The 20,334-nt window shown below is 33.4% G+C and overlaps 1 protein-coding gene across 3 annotated transcripts in view; it reads right to left on the bottom strand.

The window, feature by feature from the left end:
- Nucleotides 1-12,056, bottom strand: part of LOC126768944 (protein GDAP2 homolog) — a 92,514-nt gene extending 80,458 nt beyond the window's left edge. For 2 of the 3 annotated variants that reach the window (XM_050487424.1, XM_050487426.1), the window contains exon 1: nucleotides 3,853-4,000. The gene's annotated coding sequence lies outside the window, so the exon portion shown is untranslated. Of the gene's footprint in view, nucleotides 1-3,852; nucleotides 4,001-11,903 lie in introns of those variants that run through there. The other variant, XM_050487425.1, reaches the window with a different exon arrangement.
- Between the last annotated feature and the right edge of the window lie 8,278 nt (nucleotides 12,057-20,334).

The raw sequence follows: 20,334 nt of genomic DNA, 5'->3' as shown, positions 1-20,334 counted from the left end.
TCCACGTAAACATACTAGCTCAAAACCGACAAACCTGATTGTGTATAAATACTAAATGTCTTTGGGATCAGTTGAACTGCAAAAAAAACAATAATGTTCTTTAGCGTCTTTTAGTAGTTAAAATTAATTAAGCAGTATAAGAACTTTCTAGATGAATACATTTGCCCATTTTCACGGAGATAGGTCAGTGTCCAAGTTTATTAATCTCAAACAGATATACAACATCCATTTTTTTATACGAGATATAAATACGTGATTTAATTTAAATTTAGGTCCCTGTAGGAAGCATCTGCCTTTCAGTCTATTAAATGCACTTATTACGTCATTTAGATCTGAAAACAATTTTTGCATCACTTAGACAACATCAGTTTCAGACGAGTCTATTTTTTATTCAGGGCGAATTCAGTAATAAATAAAAGCATGATAGGAGGAATAAATATAAAAGGATTTAATCAATCATATAAGTACTTTATTGCACAATTAAATGAAATTGCACAAAAAGTAGACTTAAAACTTTTGCATTTTTTGCCAGACAAACTAACGTACACGACTGTTAGTATAACGAAATAAAATAGTTATGCAAATTCGAATCATTTGCAATTGATCAGTTATTAAAATATAAGTTGGGCAGAGGCCCAATATTTTTTTCAGTTCAAGTAAAGACTCATTTGCGACTGGTCTACCGCATTGCTTTGACGCATAGAATATAATGAGATTCGACCACCACCAGAAAGAGACACGACCGGAAAGAGTTCAGGCGCAGGACCAACGGCTTTACGTGCTTTCCGAGGCCCGGGAATAAAAAGTCAAGTCGGGCCAATAAAAAGTTATTGGGTTTTTCTGACAGTAAAACCCAATAACTTTTTAATGGCCCGACCTGCGAATTGAACCCAGAACCTCCGGGTCTGCGACCTTACATCAAGCCACTAGACAAATGAGGCAGTGTTTTCAGTTTTTTCATGTTATCGATAGAATAAAGCTATAGTATAGTTGTTTGACGACTGCCATTCGTCATTGTAAAGGTTATATAATATTAAATTAGTTTGATGATTAGTCATGACGCGATATTCTATGAAAATAAAAGACATGTGTATGTCCTGACTGACTGATCAACGTACCTAAGCGGTACAATATACAGCGGTACAACTATACCACATAAATTTGGGGATATTCTTTTCTTAATGTCACGCTAATAAATTTAGCAATTTTTAGCAAAGATGGTGATGGCCACTTAAAATCTGGTGGCCAATTTGTCCGTTCTATATATATTATAAAAAAATAAAGATAAATATGATGTTACATGCAATGCAGATATTTCTAAACATCCCAAGAACGAAGCCGCGATGGGTAAGTTCAAATAGTTAGTCTCAATTTCTAAAGAACTGCTTCATTAAAACTATATATGTATATTATCTTTTGGGAATATCTTGTTAATGAGATCTTTTACTAGAAGTAGAGATGAGTTTATTCCGTGGGGACGATGTCATAAACATGAAAGCGTATTCATAAAGAGCGCGAATCTTTACACATCCAGGGTTACCTTACTAAGAAACGTTATATAGGAGCTGGATACACATATACAACGCTTTATGTATAAAAACTTAATAAGAGCCGTTAGTTTAGATTTTTTCCATCTATACTAATATTATAGAAGAAAGATTTCTTTGTTTGTAACAGATAAACTATAAAAGTACTTAACCGAATTTAGTATAATCCCGAAGTAAGAATGTGTCAAATTTGATGTCAGTTTTATTTCGGAATTCTTTGCGAATGAGACCACGAGCACAGCTAGTTAAATAATATAAAGAACGGTGAATGAATTCAAACAAGAAATAATAGAACATACGTTAGATGTTTAATAACAATACAATGAAATGAATTAATGAAATATTTTAATTATTCCTATTATAAGTGTTTATAACTGCCTCGTTGGTCTAGTAGCTTGATGTAAGGCCGCAGACTCGGAGGTCCTGGGTTCAATTCCCAGGTCGGGCCAATAAAAGTTATTGGGTTTTTCTATTATAGTTCTCAGTAGCAGCTCGGAGTCTGGAAGTTGGAAGTGTGTACACACCCGTGCCTCGGAAAGCACGTAAAGCCGTTGGTCCTGCGCCTGAACTCTTGCCAGTCGTGTCGAATTGCCGTCTCATCGGATTATGAGAGTGAGGGAATAGAGAGTGCACCTGTGTTTGCGCACACACTTGTGCACTGTAATATCTCCTGTGTATTTGCCTAATCTCTCTTGAGATTGGCCGCCGTGGCCGTAGTCGGCCTGGAGGACATTATTATAAGCGGCGAATGTGAATGGTTTTATTGAATCACATTCGATTGTTATTCTATAGGGTGTCTAGTTGATATTTAGTTGCGTGCTCAGTGCTACCATTGGGTCACATCCGGCGCACGATACGAGCATTCTAATAAGATTATCTTCACATTCAGAACTAATTTGCCCTATATTCTATACGTTATTCAATCCTATTTTACTTTTAGTAATAGTTTTATTTCGAATGTATCATATTTACTTGAGGTAGGGCTTTGTGTCATCAGATATTCTACCGCAAAACAGCAATACTTGATATTGTTGTGTTCCGGTTTGAAGGGTGAGTGAGCCAGTGTAATTACAGGCACAAGGGACATAAAATCTTAGTTCCCAAGGTTGGTGGCGCATTGGCTATGAGCGATGGTTGACATTTCTTACAATGCCAATGTCTAAGGGCGTTTGGTGACCACTTACCATCAGGTGGCCCATATGCTCGTCCACCTTCCTATTCTATAAAAAAAAAATAAAAAAATATTACGTTATTCGTATTCTTAGATCTCAAATGTTAGAGTTTGACTCATCTTTTGTTAAGGAGAATGCTTTGCAAATTCAATAATATACACACGATATTTTGATTTTTAATTCGTTACACGAGCGTATGCTACGTAGATGATAAATGTATTAAGGAGTATAAGCTATATCTTATATGGTTAACTTGACAAACACAAACGATGATGATTGATGTTTCTTGCGCTTAGAATTTCATTTGCCCACTTATCATTCAGAAGAAATTTTGCTATACAAAATCGGGGAATAGCTTGTGAGTGACACTCATACGTACACAAAGCCCTTCTACGGGTGAATGGCTTACAACTTTTTTATATGTATACTTTTAAATGTATAAAATTTTAAAGTATTTTATTTCATTCGTATAAACAAAACACATGTATATTCTGTAGCGTTTCCCGGGGTTTGAACCGCAGAGTCTCTATCTATTGGGATCTCGCCTCAATATATTTGGTAACATAGGCTAACCATTTATCTGATACTTTTTAACTAAAAAAATAATTACAAATTTATATAACAGACAAAATGAAAACACTGATTCAGTTATAACCGGACAATGTTCTTTTTTTGAGGTTGTACTAAAACGAATCCGACTTTTTATGCTAAGTATTTAAGTAATTGAACTGTGACGGATGACGGATGACGGATGACGGTACCGACTTGACATTATAGAACTGTGACGGTCACGGATGTTAGATAAGTCTTTTTTGTACATCTAGAGCCAACGTGTTAATTTTATAGCAGAAACTTTATACACGGTTTGAATATACAAAGTTTTACTTTTGACTTTGTTTCAATTTAGGCATTTTAAAATAAAGAAAAATGATCAAAATTATTTAAATTATATAGATAAGTAGACGTATTTTAGGTAGAATATTTTTCATCTTGAACGTCTATATAATATATAAATAATAATACACAGAAGTTATATACATAACTTATTACATAGATTATGGCTTAAAAGATCCGACACACAAAAGCAAGAACTTCAACTACACAATAAAGTTAATATACAAATAATGTTTTACCATTAAATTTGAAATCCAGTGTGACTGCCTTCGTTGCACTTAAGGGAGAAACCGTTATATTTTCACAAACACACTCAAGATTTATATTTACGCGAAAATAAAATATACAAATTTTAATTGTAATGAGCGACACGTCCACTCAACTCGACAACCGGTGGGTAACTAAAGAACAGGTCTGATGACGATCAGTTAGCATTGCATTGACTTTTGTTTACGGAAAACTGTGTTCTTTATCTACTGTCTTAATGACTATATTGCTTTGTTTAAATTAATTTCAACGTCTCTAGTGATCAGTATGCATGTCATCCAGTTTTGCCCACGCCTTCCGACTATCTCCTATCGTAATGACAAGTTCGCTTTGTAACCACTTCACACGTTTGTGTCCTCACATACAACGGTAGATGAGGCACGATATGATCACAAAATATAAGGGACCTTATAAACAAAATCATAGGCTGTGATTGTAAATACTTTACTTGGTGGTCGGGTTTAGTGCAAGTCCTTCTGGGTAGGTACCACCCACTCATCAGATACTATACACCTAAACAGCATTATTTAGTATTGTTGTGTTCCGGTTTGAAGGGTGAGTGAGCCAGTGTAATTACAGGCTCAAGGGACATAGCGTCTTAGTTCCCAAGGTTGGTAGCGCATTGGCGATGTAAGCGATGGTTAGCTTTTATTAGGTTATTGGTTTTCTTACAATGACAATGTCTATGGGCTTTGGTTGCTACTTACCACCAGGTGGCCCACGTGCTCATCCGCCTACCTGTTCTATAAAAAAAATTGTCAATGAATAGTTATTTTAAGTGTTTGTTGTACGTTATTTGTATTTTACCAAAAGGCAAGTATTCAATCATAGAGTATGTGTGTAACAAGTAATGAGATAAGCTAAACATGAGGAAAATGCACTTAGAGGAGGTAATATTGTTAATATTATTTATACGTTAAAAACATAGATGACCATTTGGTTAGAATACCTGTATCTTAACACAGAGTAGAGGATTCAAACCCGGGTGCACCGCTAAATTTTCATGTGCTTAATTAATGCTTATTATCCCTCTCGTGCTCAGGTAATCATTGTGAGGAAACCTGTGTGTGTTGGATGTATATCTGGAGGCGCTGGGATCGTGCCCACGTATTACTAACGTAGTTTTAAGAATTGTTGTAATTAATTGCTTTGTTTTTATTTTTATATTTTTATTTATGGTTTTTTGTTTAAAATTAAATAACTGCTTGATTAAAAATTTTATATTAAATTATAATAATAAAATATTAAATATAATGTTAAAAAACTATTTAAATTAAATTAAATTTTAAAATTGTTATTGATAAATATTATTATCTAAAACAAAAATGTAATTATTTTTTTATTATTGTATTGTATTTTAAAATTTGTAAAGTTAAAAAATATGTTTTACTAACACTATATGGGCTAGTCCTGAAATAAAAAATAGGCGTCATGAGCGGGCTTCAAACCCCCGCCCATCTGGGGGCGCATACACTTGTCGGAAGTGCGGCCGGAGGATCCTCTCTCGCATTGGTCTATTCAGTCATGAACGCAAGTGCCTTCGCGATGCCGCTTAAATCATATGTCAAAGATGCAGAGGCCCTATATAATAATCTGCCACATGTGTATCCACCAAACCTCGTTGGAAGTTGAGCGGAGTAGTGGAACTCCTAACATTCTCTTCAAACCGAGAGAAGGCTTTTTGGGACATTTTGAGTTTAGTTAAACTTAGGAACCACGATGTATATATGTAATTTTGTACGGGCTATATCTGTGTATATTAAATTTACGAATACTAATTCATATTATTGTTTTCAATGTTCTATCAAGTTATCTATAAATTAATGATTAAATATTCACATAATTATTATTGAAAATGAACCTCTACATTAATATTAAGTATTTTATGTTGTTAATCTTAGGTAATAGATTCTTATTGAAGCATTGATTTTTAATCAGTTTAAGATTAAAATACAAAGGTCGTTTATTTGGAATTATGAATGAACACGCTGTTTTTTGTTTTTTTTTTTAAATAAGTCATGAATCGTACTCAATCGATTTTAGTAAGATAACTCCTTATTTTAAACGGCACCGGATTACTACCTATAATAATATTTGCATTTGTTTACCAGTTTTAAAGATATCTCCGGACAAACAGACAGATAAAGATAATGTCCGTTTTCGTTACGGTAACTTGCAAATTGTCACATCGACTCAGAAATGCAATTATTTCGAAATTACAGACAAAGATTGGAGTTTTTTTTTTTAATATTAATGTATAGCTGTTATTGTATAGCTCTTCTAATCTTCATTAAAGATTTACTTAATTTAGTAAGTAGTAGTAACAGCTAACTTTATAGAACGGTATAGTACTTAAGCCGTTTTAAAAATAGTGATCAGCTGTTATGTAATGTCTCAAATAGAATCTTCATAGACCGATAAAGTTGTGAGGTTTCCAGTCAACGAGGCATGCGCAATCATTGCATGCAATGGTGAATGGAGTTGTGAAACTAAAAATAGACCAGGGTTGTTCGCGAGCATTGAATGGAGCACCCGACCACCCTGATTATATAGGTCACTATGTCATCTGTGACGTAGTCGGTGACGTCAGCGACGCATTCCAGGTGAACCCGGAAATTGGATCATAGACAAAGGAAAACATCCTGACTAACAAATTCAATATAGGTTGTTTCGTTAGTCATATCATAGATATCTAGTATAATATCATTCTTCATATACTATTCCTATTAAAGAAATTCAAGTCCACAAATTTGTATTTATATACAAATCTTGAATACACTTTACTGGTGGTAGGGCTTTGTGCAAGCTCGTTTGGGTAGGTACCACCCACTCATCAGATATTCTACCGCAAAACAGCAATACTTGATATTGTTGTGTTCCGGTTTGAAGGGTGAGTGAGCCAGTGTAATTACAGGCACAAGGGACATAAAATCTTAGTTCCCAAGGTTGGTGGCGCATTGGATATGTAAGCGATGGTTGACATTTCTTACAATGCCAATGTCTAAGAGCGTTGGTGACCACTTACCATCAGGTGGCCCATATGCTCGTCCGCCTTCCTATTCTATAAAAAAAAAAAACATCGCTTTCATGTGGTGGCCTTAAATATCATTATCTACTCTAACTACTTATCATTTGCAATATGCATTATTTACCGTGAACTGTAACTACTGACAATGTACAAGGTTTAAATCATTATTGTAAAAGGCAAATTGCTCAACTACAATCAGTAAATTGCCTCTTGATAAAGAATATAACGTTAGGTTAATTAAACTTAATTGGAACACCAAGCTCACAAATATATTCAGTAAATATATATATGTATGTGAACATTAATAGAATAACTGACTCATTGACAGACATATCAAAGAGCAGCCCAAACTCCCGGGTAGTCACGGGACCATGAAGATTTGCATACTTTTACACAGTAGGTTAGCACTAAGGATTTATGAAAATTGAACCCTAAGGTAGTGATAAATAGGATGAAAATCGTTCATTATTAAAGAAAGAGCTATGGAAATTGGTAATTAGCAAATCTGAAATATGACTTCAAAAAGTTATAGCCTGCATGTATATATATGTGTGCATACATGTTAGATCCAGGTTATAGACAAGCATCACTGAATTATTATATGCTTCATTTTGTATTTATAATTCATCTAGTGCTCAGTTGTGAAAACATCGTTAGTATGCAATCATCGACTAAGAGCGAGCGTGGTAAATAATCTTAAAACCACAATACAATATACAAAATAAAGAAAAGAGGAGGCCTTTGCCCAGCTGTGGGACGGACACGAACTGCTTCTTTACTTCGAGCGAAAGACAAGTTTTTATAAATAATAATTAATATTGATGAATTATTAGTATATTAAATGATTACTGGTATTAGTTGTAATGGCAGAACCTTTTCACCAATCTGACTGGATGTGAACCTGTTACTCGCGAATTTTTCTACCGCCAAACGGTAATAATATTGTAATACTTATCAATAATAAGCAAAGACCTTGCTTGTCTGACTTTTATGCAAAAAATTAATCCGGCCCCTTATGTACCTATCCGAGAGCTCGGTGTTCCAATTAAATGTAATTAACCTTAAGTTATTTTCTTTATCACAGAGGCAATTTATTGATTGCAGTTGAGCAATTTGGTTTTATAGCATTTTAGAAGTCTTATAAAAACGTTTTATTTTTCAATTCAAATACATCTTCTTGTCGGTTCTTCCCGGTAGAATCTATATTCGGAACCAGTGTAGCTTCACTTTTAAATAAGTCTTGTAACATACTTACTATAAGCATACTTATAATTTTTATTCGTGTAGCAAAAAAATGTAATCATTATGGGTACTGAAAAACGGTTCACAATCAGAAAAATATACTCTAGGTTTTATAACATACACAAAAATAAACAGCGTGTTCCACGATCTAATTTTTTATTTTCAACTTAAAATAACGTCGGTTCATACATTATTAGAACTTTGCACTGCGAATTCTTTTCATAGATATTTCTTAAGCCTTGATATAGAAACAAAGGTTTTGCGGCACTCCAATAAGGCGTAAAGAAAATGGAACATCTCGCACAAAGACATGAAAAGATGCAAGGCAGGGTTAATAATCATGAGATGTTAGCAGTTTAAAGTTTGTTCTGTGAGCTCATAAGACGCGATGAAGAAATTTTACGGCCTTGGAAACAAGATAAAACAACGTCTTGACTTATCCTCTATAATATTAAGAAAACGTATTAAATTTGTAAGATAATTATTTCATATTATTAATTTATATGATTTCTTATTAGTATAAATTCGAGTGGAATGTTTTTTACACATAAAAAAAACACCTTAGATTTACATATTCCATGTAATTTATCAATAGCTGTGCTATATAATGCAGTTCAAACGATAATATTAATTTTACTACCATAGTGTCGATAGTTGTTATCGATTCGACGAGATTCAAAACTCATTTTCTTACGAATCCATTATTAATACCACAGATTATAATTATTTTAGATCTCGAACAATCATGTCAGGTTAAGGTTAATCATAACTTTTAAGGTCTAAGTTTTTCATTTACCTTTATTTCACTTGCCATTGGAATCGTATATATTACTCACTATGTACACAAAGAATAATAGCCATTACAGAACAAAACACACCTTTTTTAAAAGCAAAAATCTAAATGTTTCAGAAAATAATATAATATCAATAATTTTTGTGTTATAGTTTATTGCTTGAGTAATTGGACTAAAGATTCCTTTTAATTTTTTTTATATTATGCAAAGTATCATCACCAACACCACTACACCTGTATGAACACACCATGAAGATCATTAGAATGCTAATTGCACAATTCGCTTCTGATTAACTGAATAAAAAATATTAATATCTTGGATTTGAAATATCGGCGAATTAATTAGGCATTGAAATTCTGCCACATGTGTATTCCACCAACCCGCATTGGAGCAGCGTGGTGGAATAAGCTCCAAACCTTCTCCTCAAAAAGAGGAGAGGAGGCCTTTGCCCAGCAGTGGGACATTCACAGGCTGTTACGGTAATTAGGCATTAATCTCGTATCCCAAATACCCTTGGGTAAGTAAAACAGATTATTAAATAATTTCTCTTATGGTCTTGTAACTGTTTATTTCAATAAAATTGTTATGCTCGAAAATATATATATGCTATTTGTAGTTTGTTGTTTTATCTAAATTGAAAAACATATGGTGACTAAAAACTGAATTAGTGTCGTAAACTTAAGCAACCGCCATGACAACATTTTATATTATAACGTGTTACAGCTCCTATCGAATGTAGCTGTCAAACGAATGCACTTTATAACGTCAACTTTGACATCCGATTAACATGAATAACGAGGCAAATGTCAGATTGAAATGATCACGCAGGTGTGTTTGATAGAGTATATACGATTTCTCACAGATAATAAATATCTTTGACGTTTCAAAAATCAGGTAACATTAAAGTATTAAATAATGTACAAGTTGACCTGAATAAATTTATTTATTGGTCAATTGTTTACAAGCAGGTTTTATATATATTATTAATGGTAATGAGCATTAGACGGCCTTGGGGATGCAATAACTCAAGAGATTGCAGATTTAAGCTCTTTTACAAGTTATATGTGATTCAAATATTTTTATTATATATTCTTTTTTGTTTCTTTAACTGTAGATTATTGAGAAATAATTCGATATATAGAATTGCTAAATTGAAGTGGCAGTGGGTCACTTCGCTCGCAGAACTGACAACTGGGGCAGAGAGGTTCTCGAGTGGCGACCACCGAACGGAAGACGCAGCGTGGGCAGGCCCCCTACAACAGGCCCCAGACAAGGTGGACCGACGACATAAAAGGAGTCACGGGAAGCAGGCAGCGCAAGAACATCCAACATGGAAATCCTTGGAAGAGGCCTTTGTCCAGCAGTGGACGTCTTTCGGCTGACATGATGATGATGTATTACTATGTTATTGTAATGTATATAATTATATAGCAAAACTACTCAAATCTAGGACTTTGTGCAAGCCTATTTCTCAGCACATACTTTACCACCAAAAATCTATGCTGTGTTGTTATCTAGCTGTGGGAGTACATTAAAGAGCCAGATTACAGACACAAGTGACATCACTTTTAGTTTTCATTGGTTCCCATTGATTGGTTCAACCCAAGATTGATGATGTAAGAAATAGTTAAAATAAAATCAGCTTTACCTATAAATATTATTTCGGGTATGATTAGTCCAACAATGCTGTGTCTTCTTCTTTTGAATGTCAAACCAATGATAACAGAGAGAGATAAGTCAGTGTTATAATATATATAAGTTATTATGAAAAATAAATCAAATTTCCAGAATGGTGCTACTAATTCTAGCTGAATTCATGCATTACCAGATTAACAGATTTTTTTAGTTATATTATTTAATTTTTTATGCATTTTTTGTTTGTCCATTACTAAATATTGCAAAAACTATTAAGATTTTGATTTTATCTACTGTCTGACTCAACATTTACAATATTTTTTTTATGGAATACAAATAATTTATGGGAAAACACAATGGTCACAGGTACAGCTAGTATAAAATAAATTATGGATATTAGTTAATATAGATTTTTTTTTTTGGTATACCGCATACTCTGATTTTAAATATTAGTGTATAATAAGTAGAATAATATATAATTATACCACAACACAATAGTAGGGTGGCAAGATTTATAAATGCATATTTAAAAAAGTATTCAATTTTTTATTTATTATAATAAGTAAAAGATTATAATGCCCTGCTGCCGCACATCTGTATGTGTGTAAGAATAGTCACTCTCCGCATATTTTATCCACCATTCTATTTCAGCTCTGAACAGTTGGCCAATTTCCATCCACTGCTAGACATGATGACTTTTATTTTATAATAAAAATTCTTTACAAAGGCCTTCAACAAAATCACGGCTAAACCAATTTTGATATTATTAAATATGAAACAAGCTTGAACCATAAGAAAGGTTATAAGCTGCTTTTTTTATATCCAACACCTGCCAACCCAAACAAAATGTGGGCAAAAGCTAGTTCTGTATATAATGATTATATAAGATAAAAAATATTATTTTAAATTAAAATATTTATTGAATTCTGAACATATAGTAAAATATTTATCATAACCTAATAAATTATAGCAATTTATTGAAGTAAATAAATTATTATGTCATTATGTTATGTGTATCCAATTTTTGTGTACATAATATGCAAATCTACAATGAACATCTAAGTACACCTACATATGTTATCAAAAACTTGTCAATGATAAAAATAAATAAGATTAAGTGAAAACCGCCAGTTTATTTATAAAAACTTAATATAAGCTTTAATACATTATAATTTTAATTTAAGTCTGTTATAACTATATCGAATTCATTATAGTAATCAGATTTTTAGAGATTTTTTATTTCATAGTAATCGTAGTAACATTGGCTTGGCATTGGCCTTCCAACCAACAATCAATACGGTAATATAGAACATGTTATACTTACAAAAGGTTATTTACAGGTATGAAACAGCAGGAACTAACACTAGCACTGAGGTATTTTTGTTTATTGTTCTATTTTTAAATTTAATTGAGCAGAATTAAATTTTTTATCACAATAACAATCAATTTTTTTTACTGTATAGCGGCCGCCCATTTGGCAATTCCTTTTGTTATGATCTGTCATTTCTTACCTGTACAAAAATATTTTAAATAAGCGTTCGGAAATACGCTTTTAAATTTATTTGTAAAATAAATATGCCTAATTATTATATAAAAATTATGAATGTCGTGTTTGCGTTTATATAGTGTAAAATAATTATACTTTGACCACGGTTTTTTCTTTTTCTGTACTTTAATTTTATTTGTTTTTATTAGTAGCGTCATCTAAATGTTGAAGTGGTCTCTTACATAGTGTGGAAGTTTTTATCCTACTACAAAATGACGCCGCTAGATGGCATTATAACACATATACTGATTGTGAATTCAAGAGATTGATATATGATAATATAATGATATACGCACTATACACACAATAATTGTATTATGTTTATAGCCTAACTACAATTTAAATTTATAATAGCTGGTTGAAAATCTCTGGTATCTATCTCTATAAAAATAGTTTATCGCATTCAAAACAGATAAAGACATGTAATAACTAAAATTTTATTAAAAAAAATGTTTTGTTCTTAGAGATGTTATATTAACTGGTGGTAGGGCTTTGTGCAAGCTCGTCTGGGTAAGTTGAGTGGGTGGCCACTCATCAGATATTCTACCGCAAAACAGCAGTACTTGGTATTGTTGTGATTCGGTTTGAAGGGGAGTGAGCCAGTGTAATTAAAGGAACAAGGGACATCACATCTTAGTTCCATAGGTTGGTGGCGATGTAACCGATGGTTTACATTTCTCACAATGCCAAATTCTACGGTCGTTGGTGACCATTTACCATCAGGTGGCTCATATGCTCGTCCGCCTACCAATTCTATATAAAAAGCCAATGAATAGTTAAGTGTTCGTTGTGCGTTATTTGTATTTTAACAAAAAGTCAAGTATTCAATTATAGCGAGTGTGTGTAAAAAGTTATGAGATAAGCTAAACGTGACGAAAAAGGCACTTAGGTGCGTGTGTTATATTAGTAAAAGTACATTTGTGTCTATTTTGTTTTTCTAGGACAGGTAAAGAGAATTTTGGAGAAAAGATAATTCGCAATTAAGTTATTGTGTAAATTGTAATATTTTATATACACCAGCTACCCGTACCGGCTTTGCGTAGGTTCCATAAGGGTATAAAATCTTGGACACCGACAAGCCTACCCCCACACTGTTACCGTAGGGAAACGCGTTATGCGTTTTTCCAGCGTTAAAAAAGGGTATATATAAAACATTAATATAATAATGTCGTTCAAGGTCTATATACTTCATCCGGTTCATTCTATTACATGGCAAGGGAAATTCATTCAGGTGAGTTATATTATCCGAGTATCTTTCACTTATATTTTTAACATATTATTAACGGACTTAATTGATTTTGTCTGTACATTTTCTTCATCTGAGACAAAATCCGTGTGTCGGAGAATATTCTACACATGACTTTCTACTAATCTTTAACGCATTGTTGCAGCGTAATGGAATACGCTCTCAACAAGAGGAGAGGAGGCATTGCCCAGCACTTAACTTCCAGCTATTACTGTATTGTTTCATTGTTGACGTAATATTATCTTTACACAATATATATCTCTCACAAACCGGTCTTTGCAATTAAATCATTGTAAATAATATTCCATGTTGTCATATACATTTTATTTTCATTGTTATATTAGGCAGTATATAAAGCTTTTCGATGTTGAAGCGACGGTTACAGAATGCATCGTAACGTTCATACGCCATCTTGGTTCCCAGGAATAAAACCACGAAAACGCATATGATGAGTAGAGCGCATATAATCGGACATATTATTGCGCTCAGTCGGCTTACGCGATAAGGCCTTTTGGAATCAGCTTCAGAATCTGTATTGCTATCAGATGTTTTGGACATTACTGTAATAAAAACTATATTTGTCAGGAATGTATTTAAAAATAATAAGTACCATTTTTCTCTTAATTCATAATTTTCAAAACAATTTAGAATATTGCAACTTACTTTTAATATATATTTTCAAGGGTTAAAAGAATATTGTTATGTTTATTTACACTATAAATATTTTGTAATGCAAACCAAATAAATATTGTAGAAACAAATTAAGACCATAGACACTGCGGTTATCGAACGTCATCCTCAAATATTACTTAAATATTCATGTGAAAATTTCATAAAATTAGCCGTTTTAGTTCAAATTAAAATATTTGGTTAAAATAACTTTGGAAAGTAATTCATTAAATACAATTTTACTTAATATGTATTTCGAATATAATATATCTATATAGAGTATGTATGTTGGTGTATTACATATTTTTATTAAGTTTATAATCATTCAATAAATTTTAAGTATAAGTTGTTCGCACACTACAGCCTATTAATGATCCTGGTAAAAAAAAAAAAACAAATAATTCTGTTTACAGAGGTTGCCTGGAAGAGATCACTGTAAGTGATAAGGCCGCCTTTGCATACTAATGTACTAGTCGTTCTTTTATATGTTGGTAAATTGTGTGCAATGAAATATAAATAAATATCTAATTTACCATTTAATTAATTTTAAAGTTTATTAAGTAAAAATTAAAATAATACTTTTTGGATAAAGCATATATATATTATAAAGGCATGTGTAATGCAACCTATTTGCTTTAAGTTTAAATTTGTAGTACCTTAATGTTTACTTTAACAATAAGGAGTATCAAATATGGTATTATTATAATAAAAATATCGAAATACAACAAAATATTTTTTTTTATCTGTAGCATAAAGTTTCACCCTCGCCGCGATAGTGTGTAATATCTTTAAAAATACGCAATGATGTGACGTGTCCTATTTTCGCAGACCGAGGGAAAGTCATTCTAACTTTCAAATTTTCTACGATTTCGACTACTCGAATTTCTTATAAGAATAATTAATTAATAAGAAGTTGTAATACAAGACGAAGCACAATGAAAGTCGTTTTGTACTTTTTAATTTATTCCAGTATGATATTGGGGCTGTTTTCTACATTTGTCTATCTCATGACAACCGTTGATCCCGGACTAATGACGTTGTCAGAGAAAGCATCAGCTATGTTATCGTCTGAAGACCATCACAATGAAAAAACTATCCTCGTGAGTATAACAATATATATTGTCCTCCAGACCGACTTCGGCCACGGCGCCCAATCTCAAGAGAGATTAGCCAACTGCGCAGGACATATTATAGTGCACATGAGTGTGCGCAAACACAGGTGCACTCCCTATTCCCTAACTCTCATAACCCAATGGGACGGCAATCCGATACGACAGGAAAGAGTTCAGGCCCAGGACCAACGGCTTTACGTGCTTTCCGAGGCACGGGAGTGTACACGCTTCCAACTTCCAGATTCCGGGCTGGTATTGAGAACTTTCGATAGAAATACATAATAACTTTTATATTGGCCCGACCTGGGATTTGAACCCAGGACCACTGGGTCTGCAGCTTTACATCTAGCCACTAGACCAACGAGGCATTTTAAGTATAACTATATATATCGATACTATTATAATAAACGCTAATGTAACTGTCATCACGACAAAATCGCTTTATCGTTCACGATGACATTTGTCATAATAGGTCCTGAAGAATAATATAAATACCCAAATATGTGCGAGATGTATGAGAAAATACATTATCTACTTTGAAAATAAATTTAACGCGGATGATATCGTGTCGCAAATTTCAGTATTTTTATCACAATCGTGTTCAATTTAAGATATCTGTTTTAGAAAATACTTAAAAACCATACAAATAGGTAATTAATTAAATTGTATAATAAGTATTTAAATATTTATTTATTTTTTACTTTTTCATTCGTCAAGCTTATCTTCAATTATTGTCATATGTATATATTTATGTAATTCACAGCCTCCCGAACTATACGTTGATGTTGATAACGCACTTTCAACTCATTCAAGGCGTAAGTTAAAATATTTTGTAACTATTACTTAATTAATATTGTTTATTATTGAATTGCCCTTGTACTAATTAATAATAATAAAAAAAATATAACTTTGACTTGAGTTTTATTTTAATATTTTTCCTGTGGCTTTAATTGTATTTTTTTCGTATTAATTTACTAATAAATCATTTTTATTACATCTCAATTATGAGGCAGTGTTAAAACTTACGTAACACAAGTAATGGACGAACAACTTGATAACATTTCAAATTGAAAACAAATTGAAAACAAATTGAAAATAATGTTTTCGAAAAAAAAATACTTACAATACCTTACAGTAAATGACTAAATGACCTCTGCCCTTATCCAGTCAGAGTACGATACATATGAATTTATGTTGGTACGCTCTTTCTGTAATTATTCTAACTCACTCAATCCAATAACACAAAATATCGAGAGTTTGCGGTAACTACGTCAATTAGTCAAGAGGCATATAATCTTTCACTGGTGGTAGGGCTTTGTGCAAGCTCGTCTGGGTAGGTACCACCCACTCATCAGATATTCTACCGCAAAACAGCAATACGTTGATATTGTTGTGTTCCGGTTTGAAGGGTGAGTGAGCCAGTGTAATTACAGGCACAAGGGACATAAAATCTTAGTTCCCAAGGTTGGTGGCGCATTGGCTATGTAAGCGATGGTTGACATTTCTTACAATGCCTATGTCTAAGGGCGTTTGGTGACCACTTACCATCAGGTGGCCCATATGCTAGTCCACCTTTTCTTTTTTTCGAGGAGGAAAGGCATTTACGCCTCCCGCCCGGACACGGCCGGGACAGGTATGTGGGACGCACAGGGCAGAAGGCCACCGTCCTACCGACTAAAACCTCCTCGTTTCCGTCTCACCGCATGGTGGCGGGGTTACGGGAACGCGTTAGCTCACCACCGCGACCCCGCCTGCGGCCGTCGCTTTGGGTGAGCGACCGATCGGTTGTTTTTTATTGAGGTTTTCTTCTCTTGGCCCGGCCGGTGAAGGCAAGGCCCTCGGTCCCACCACAGGCTGGCGCCTGGATGGGGAAACGAGTTTGAGAAGGCGGCGACCGAAGTCCGTCCACCCAGCATCGACACCGAAACTGGGCGAACCCGCCTCTCCCTCCTTCTCTACTCCTTCCTCCTGTCTCCGGCAGCCCGAAAGGACCCCGGAGACCAACTCCTCCTCTCTCCGGCGGCCCAAAAGGACCCCGGAGTCCTCCTACTTGCCACGAAGCCGCTCGCTGGTCTACTCTGCGCAACAGAGAAGTACCAGGAGCGGCCCGCGACACTTCCGCCGCGTCAGTCTCAGCCGCGGTCGACAAGCAATCCGGAAAAAACATCGGATTGCTGGTCGACCCCGTTGCCCAGGGTGCACCACGTGGAGGTGACTGACATGCACCCCATATGCTCGTCCACCTTCCTATTCTATAAAAAAAAAATCTTTAAAAAGATATAATATCAAGCCGTATGTAATATATTTAATATACTGATTAATGAATACTGTTATTATTATAACCTAACGAAAGTCATCTTGTATCTTAAAAATGTACGCGGGTTCAAATCTGGGTGAGCACAAGTGAGTTAAGTGTGAAGTTAAGTACTTTATACTTAATTTGTGCTTGTGATTTATCCCATAACTTGCGATAAAGGTTACCTATTAGTATCCAGTTACATCCAACAAGGAGTGTATCCGCCAACTCGTATCGGAGTAGATTGGTGGAATAAGCTCTAAAGGAGAACATCCTCAAGAAGAGGCAAACTATTTTTTTAAATTTCGAGCATTGAGTTTTAGTGTAATTATAGCAATAAAAAAATAGGAAATCAGATTACGAAAAAAAGTGTGCGAAATTTGCAAAATTATATAAATCTATTTTTCTTAATTATTAAATAATGTTTGAGGTCGAATTTAGACCACTGAACGAATAAGGTTTTAATAATTCTCTTTCGTATCTTCTCATTGGCATTGACAGAGTATTATCTGCGCCAAAAGTAAAGATTTTATGACATATTTTAAGAACAAAACGTAAAGATGTCTATTATGTATTTTTTTCAATAATTTCTTTACTTATATATCTATTTTAATTAAACACTGTGATGTCGAAATCTTCCATACTTTTGTTTTTATATTCAGTGGTTTTATTGGCCTTATTTTCGACGTTCTGTTATTTAATGACAACAGTGAATCCTTTACCTAACCCAACGCCATCGGACAGAACCAAAAAATTCGGATCTGTATGTGTTATTATTTGTCTATTTTTTAATGAAATAGGTACATTGTCAACGTATCGCTGAACATTTAAAATTTACATTTAAAACAGGTAATCATACGAAATGTTATGTCTTGACGAACAACGACGTACGAAATGTATGTAATGTCTTTAAAGGTATTTGTGCAAGTCCGTCCGGGTACCACACACTTATAAAGTATTCTACCGCCAAACAGTAATAGTATTTTTATGTCGGTTTTAAGAGTGAGTGAGCTAGCGTAACTACAGGCACATGGAACATAACATCTTAGTTTTTAAGGTTGGTGATGCATTGGCGACGTATAGAATGGTTAATATTTCTTATGGTGCCAATATCTATGGACTTACCATCGGATGACTAATTTGCCCGTCCGCCTAACTATTTCATAAAAAAGTTATCGCTCATACGGATATATTAGAATATTTGGGAAAATAAATAATATGACTATTAAACAACAATAATTATACAGCATTTTCAATTTTCAGGATGATTTCTTCTATCCGAACGATGTTTTGCTCTCAAACGACAATGTTGCTTTCGGTCTTGAGAAAGCAGGTGACGATTACTATGATGATAATGACGTGGATCAAAAAGATAAATCGAATAAATTATCGACAGTGTTCAAGCTTAGGTCTCAAATTCCAAAAGCAATTTACCGACATTCTAAGACAGGTGCAACTATTATGTCTACAACTGATGAAGTAATAACAAATTGTAGCAGAAAAAAAGATATTGATTTAGAAAAAACGGTTACCTCGTCACTTAGGTTGCCATTACGAGGTCTTAGAAGATCAATCAATAAAGAAAACGAACAAAATTTCTATATGGATTCCTCAAATTCGCTTACTTTGGAAATTAAGGTAGTAGATCGGCAACCAAAAATTGAAATTAAAATTATATCAGGAAATAAAGACGAAAAACATTTAAGGAATCAAGGAAGTATTAATTTGAAAATAATAACAAAAGGTATATTCCTGAATAGCACTAACATTACACTTGACAGTAAAAATAACACTGTTATTCAGCTCGGAGAAAACGATGTTTTAGTGATAAATGCTTTAAATAAATTTAACTATGAAAATGAAACACTATTACCCGAAAATAAATATCTAGAAAAAACTGACTCAAAATATTTTACTCTTGACTTAGAAAATCTTTATACGGTTAATTTATTAAAAGATAAATCTGATAAACATACAGTTGAATCGATAATAGATGAAGTGCTTACAAGCAAATCTTCACTAATATCAAATACAACAATTAATTTATAATCTGTATCAATAAAATATTTATTATAACAGAGTATTATTTCTAAACCAGAAGCAAACTTGGCAATTTTGATGTTAATTTTTGTTATTTAGCATTCTATTTAACAAATAAGCTTTTGTTCTTCTTCTTGCAACATAATTTTAATCATTTCGAGCCGGTATCAATAAATTAGTATAGTAAATTAAATTCGTTTTCCAGTGGCTAGAACATGTTTATCTTAACCGAACACTGCGGGTTCAAACCGGGTAAACACCACTGAGTTTTAATGTATTTGTAATTCATCACGTGCTCTGTAGTGACGAAAAACATCGCGATGAATTTTTGCGACGAATAAATTCTGCCTAGTATCTTATATCCATCAACCCGCCTGGAAACTTCCATATTAACTCACGCGTAAAAGTGGAATAAGCCAAACATTTTTTCTCGAGAGGTTAGGAGGCCAACAGTTGGACATTTCCTGACAGTAATTGTTTTTGTCAAAATGAAAATTATTTAAATAAAATTACTTACAATAATGAAATTCAATTAAGTTGCTATAAAAAAATGTTTTGTTACTTTGACAATTATATTTCCTGTACAACAATACTTGATCAAGTAGCTTAATAGTAATATTGTTATCTAAACGAACGACTTTAATCGGTTTGCAGTCAATTAAATTGTCTTTTCACACTAAGTCATGGACACTTGGTTTTAAAGCCACACCTCGCTATAATTGCATTTAATGATACTAAATAATATGTATGGAGCCGTTCTATATTTATACAAAATTCACTTTTGATGAATCGTAGCGATATTAATTAATAATTTAATCTGGTTCCATGTAAAGACTAAGGCAGTTC

The sequence above is a fragment of the Nymphalis io genome, chromosome 6 (assembly GCF_905147045.1).
Source record: "Nymphalis io chromosome 6, ilAglIoxx1.1, whole genome shotgun sequence".
In the NCBI taxonomy this organism is placed as follows: Eukaryota; Metazoa; Arthropoda; class Insecta; order Lepidoptera; family Nymphalidae; genus Nymphalis; species Nymphalis io.
The sequence above is the reverse complement of the archived record's forward strand: the minus strand, read 5'-3'. Positions and strand labels throughout refer to the sequence as shown.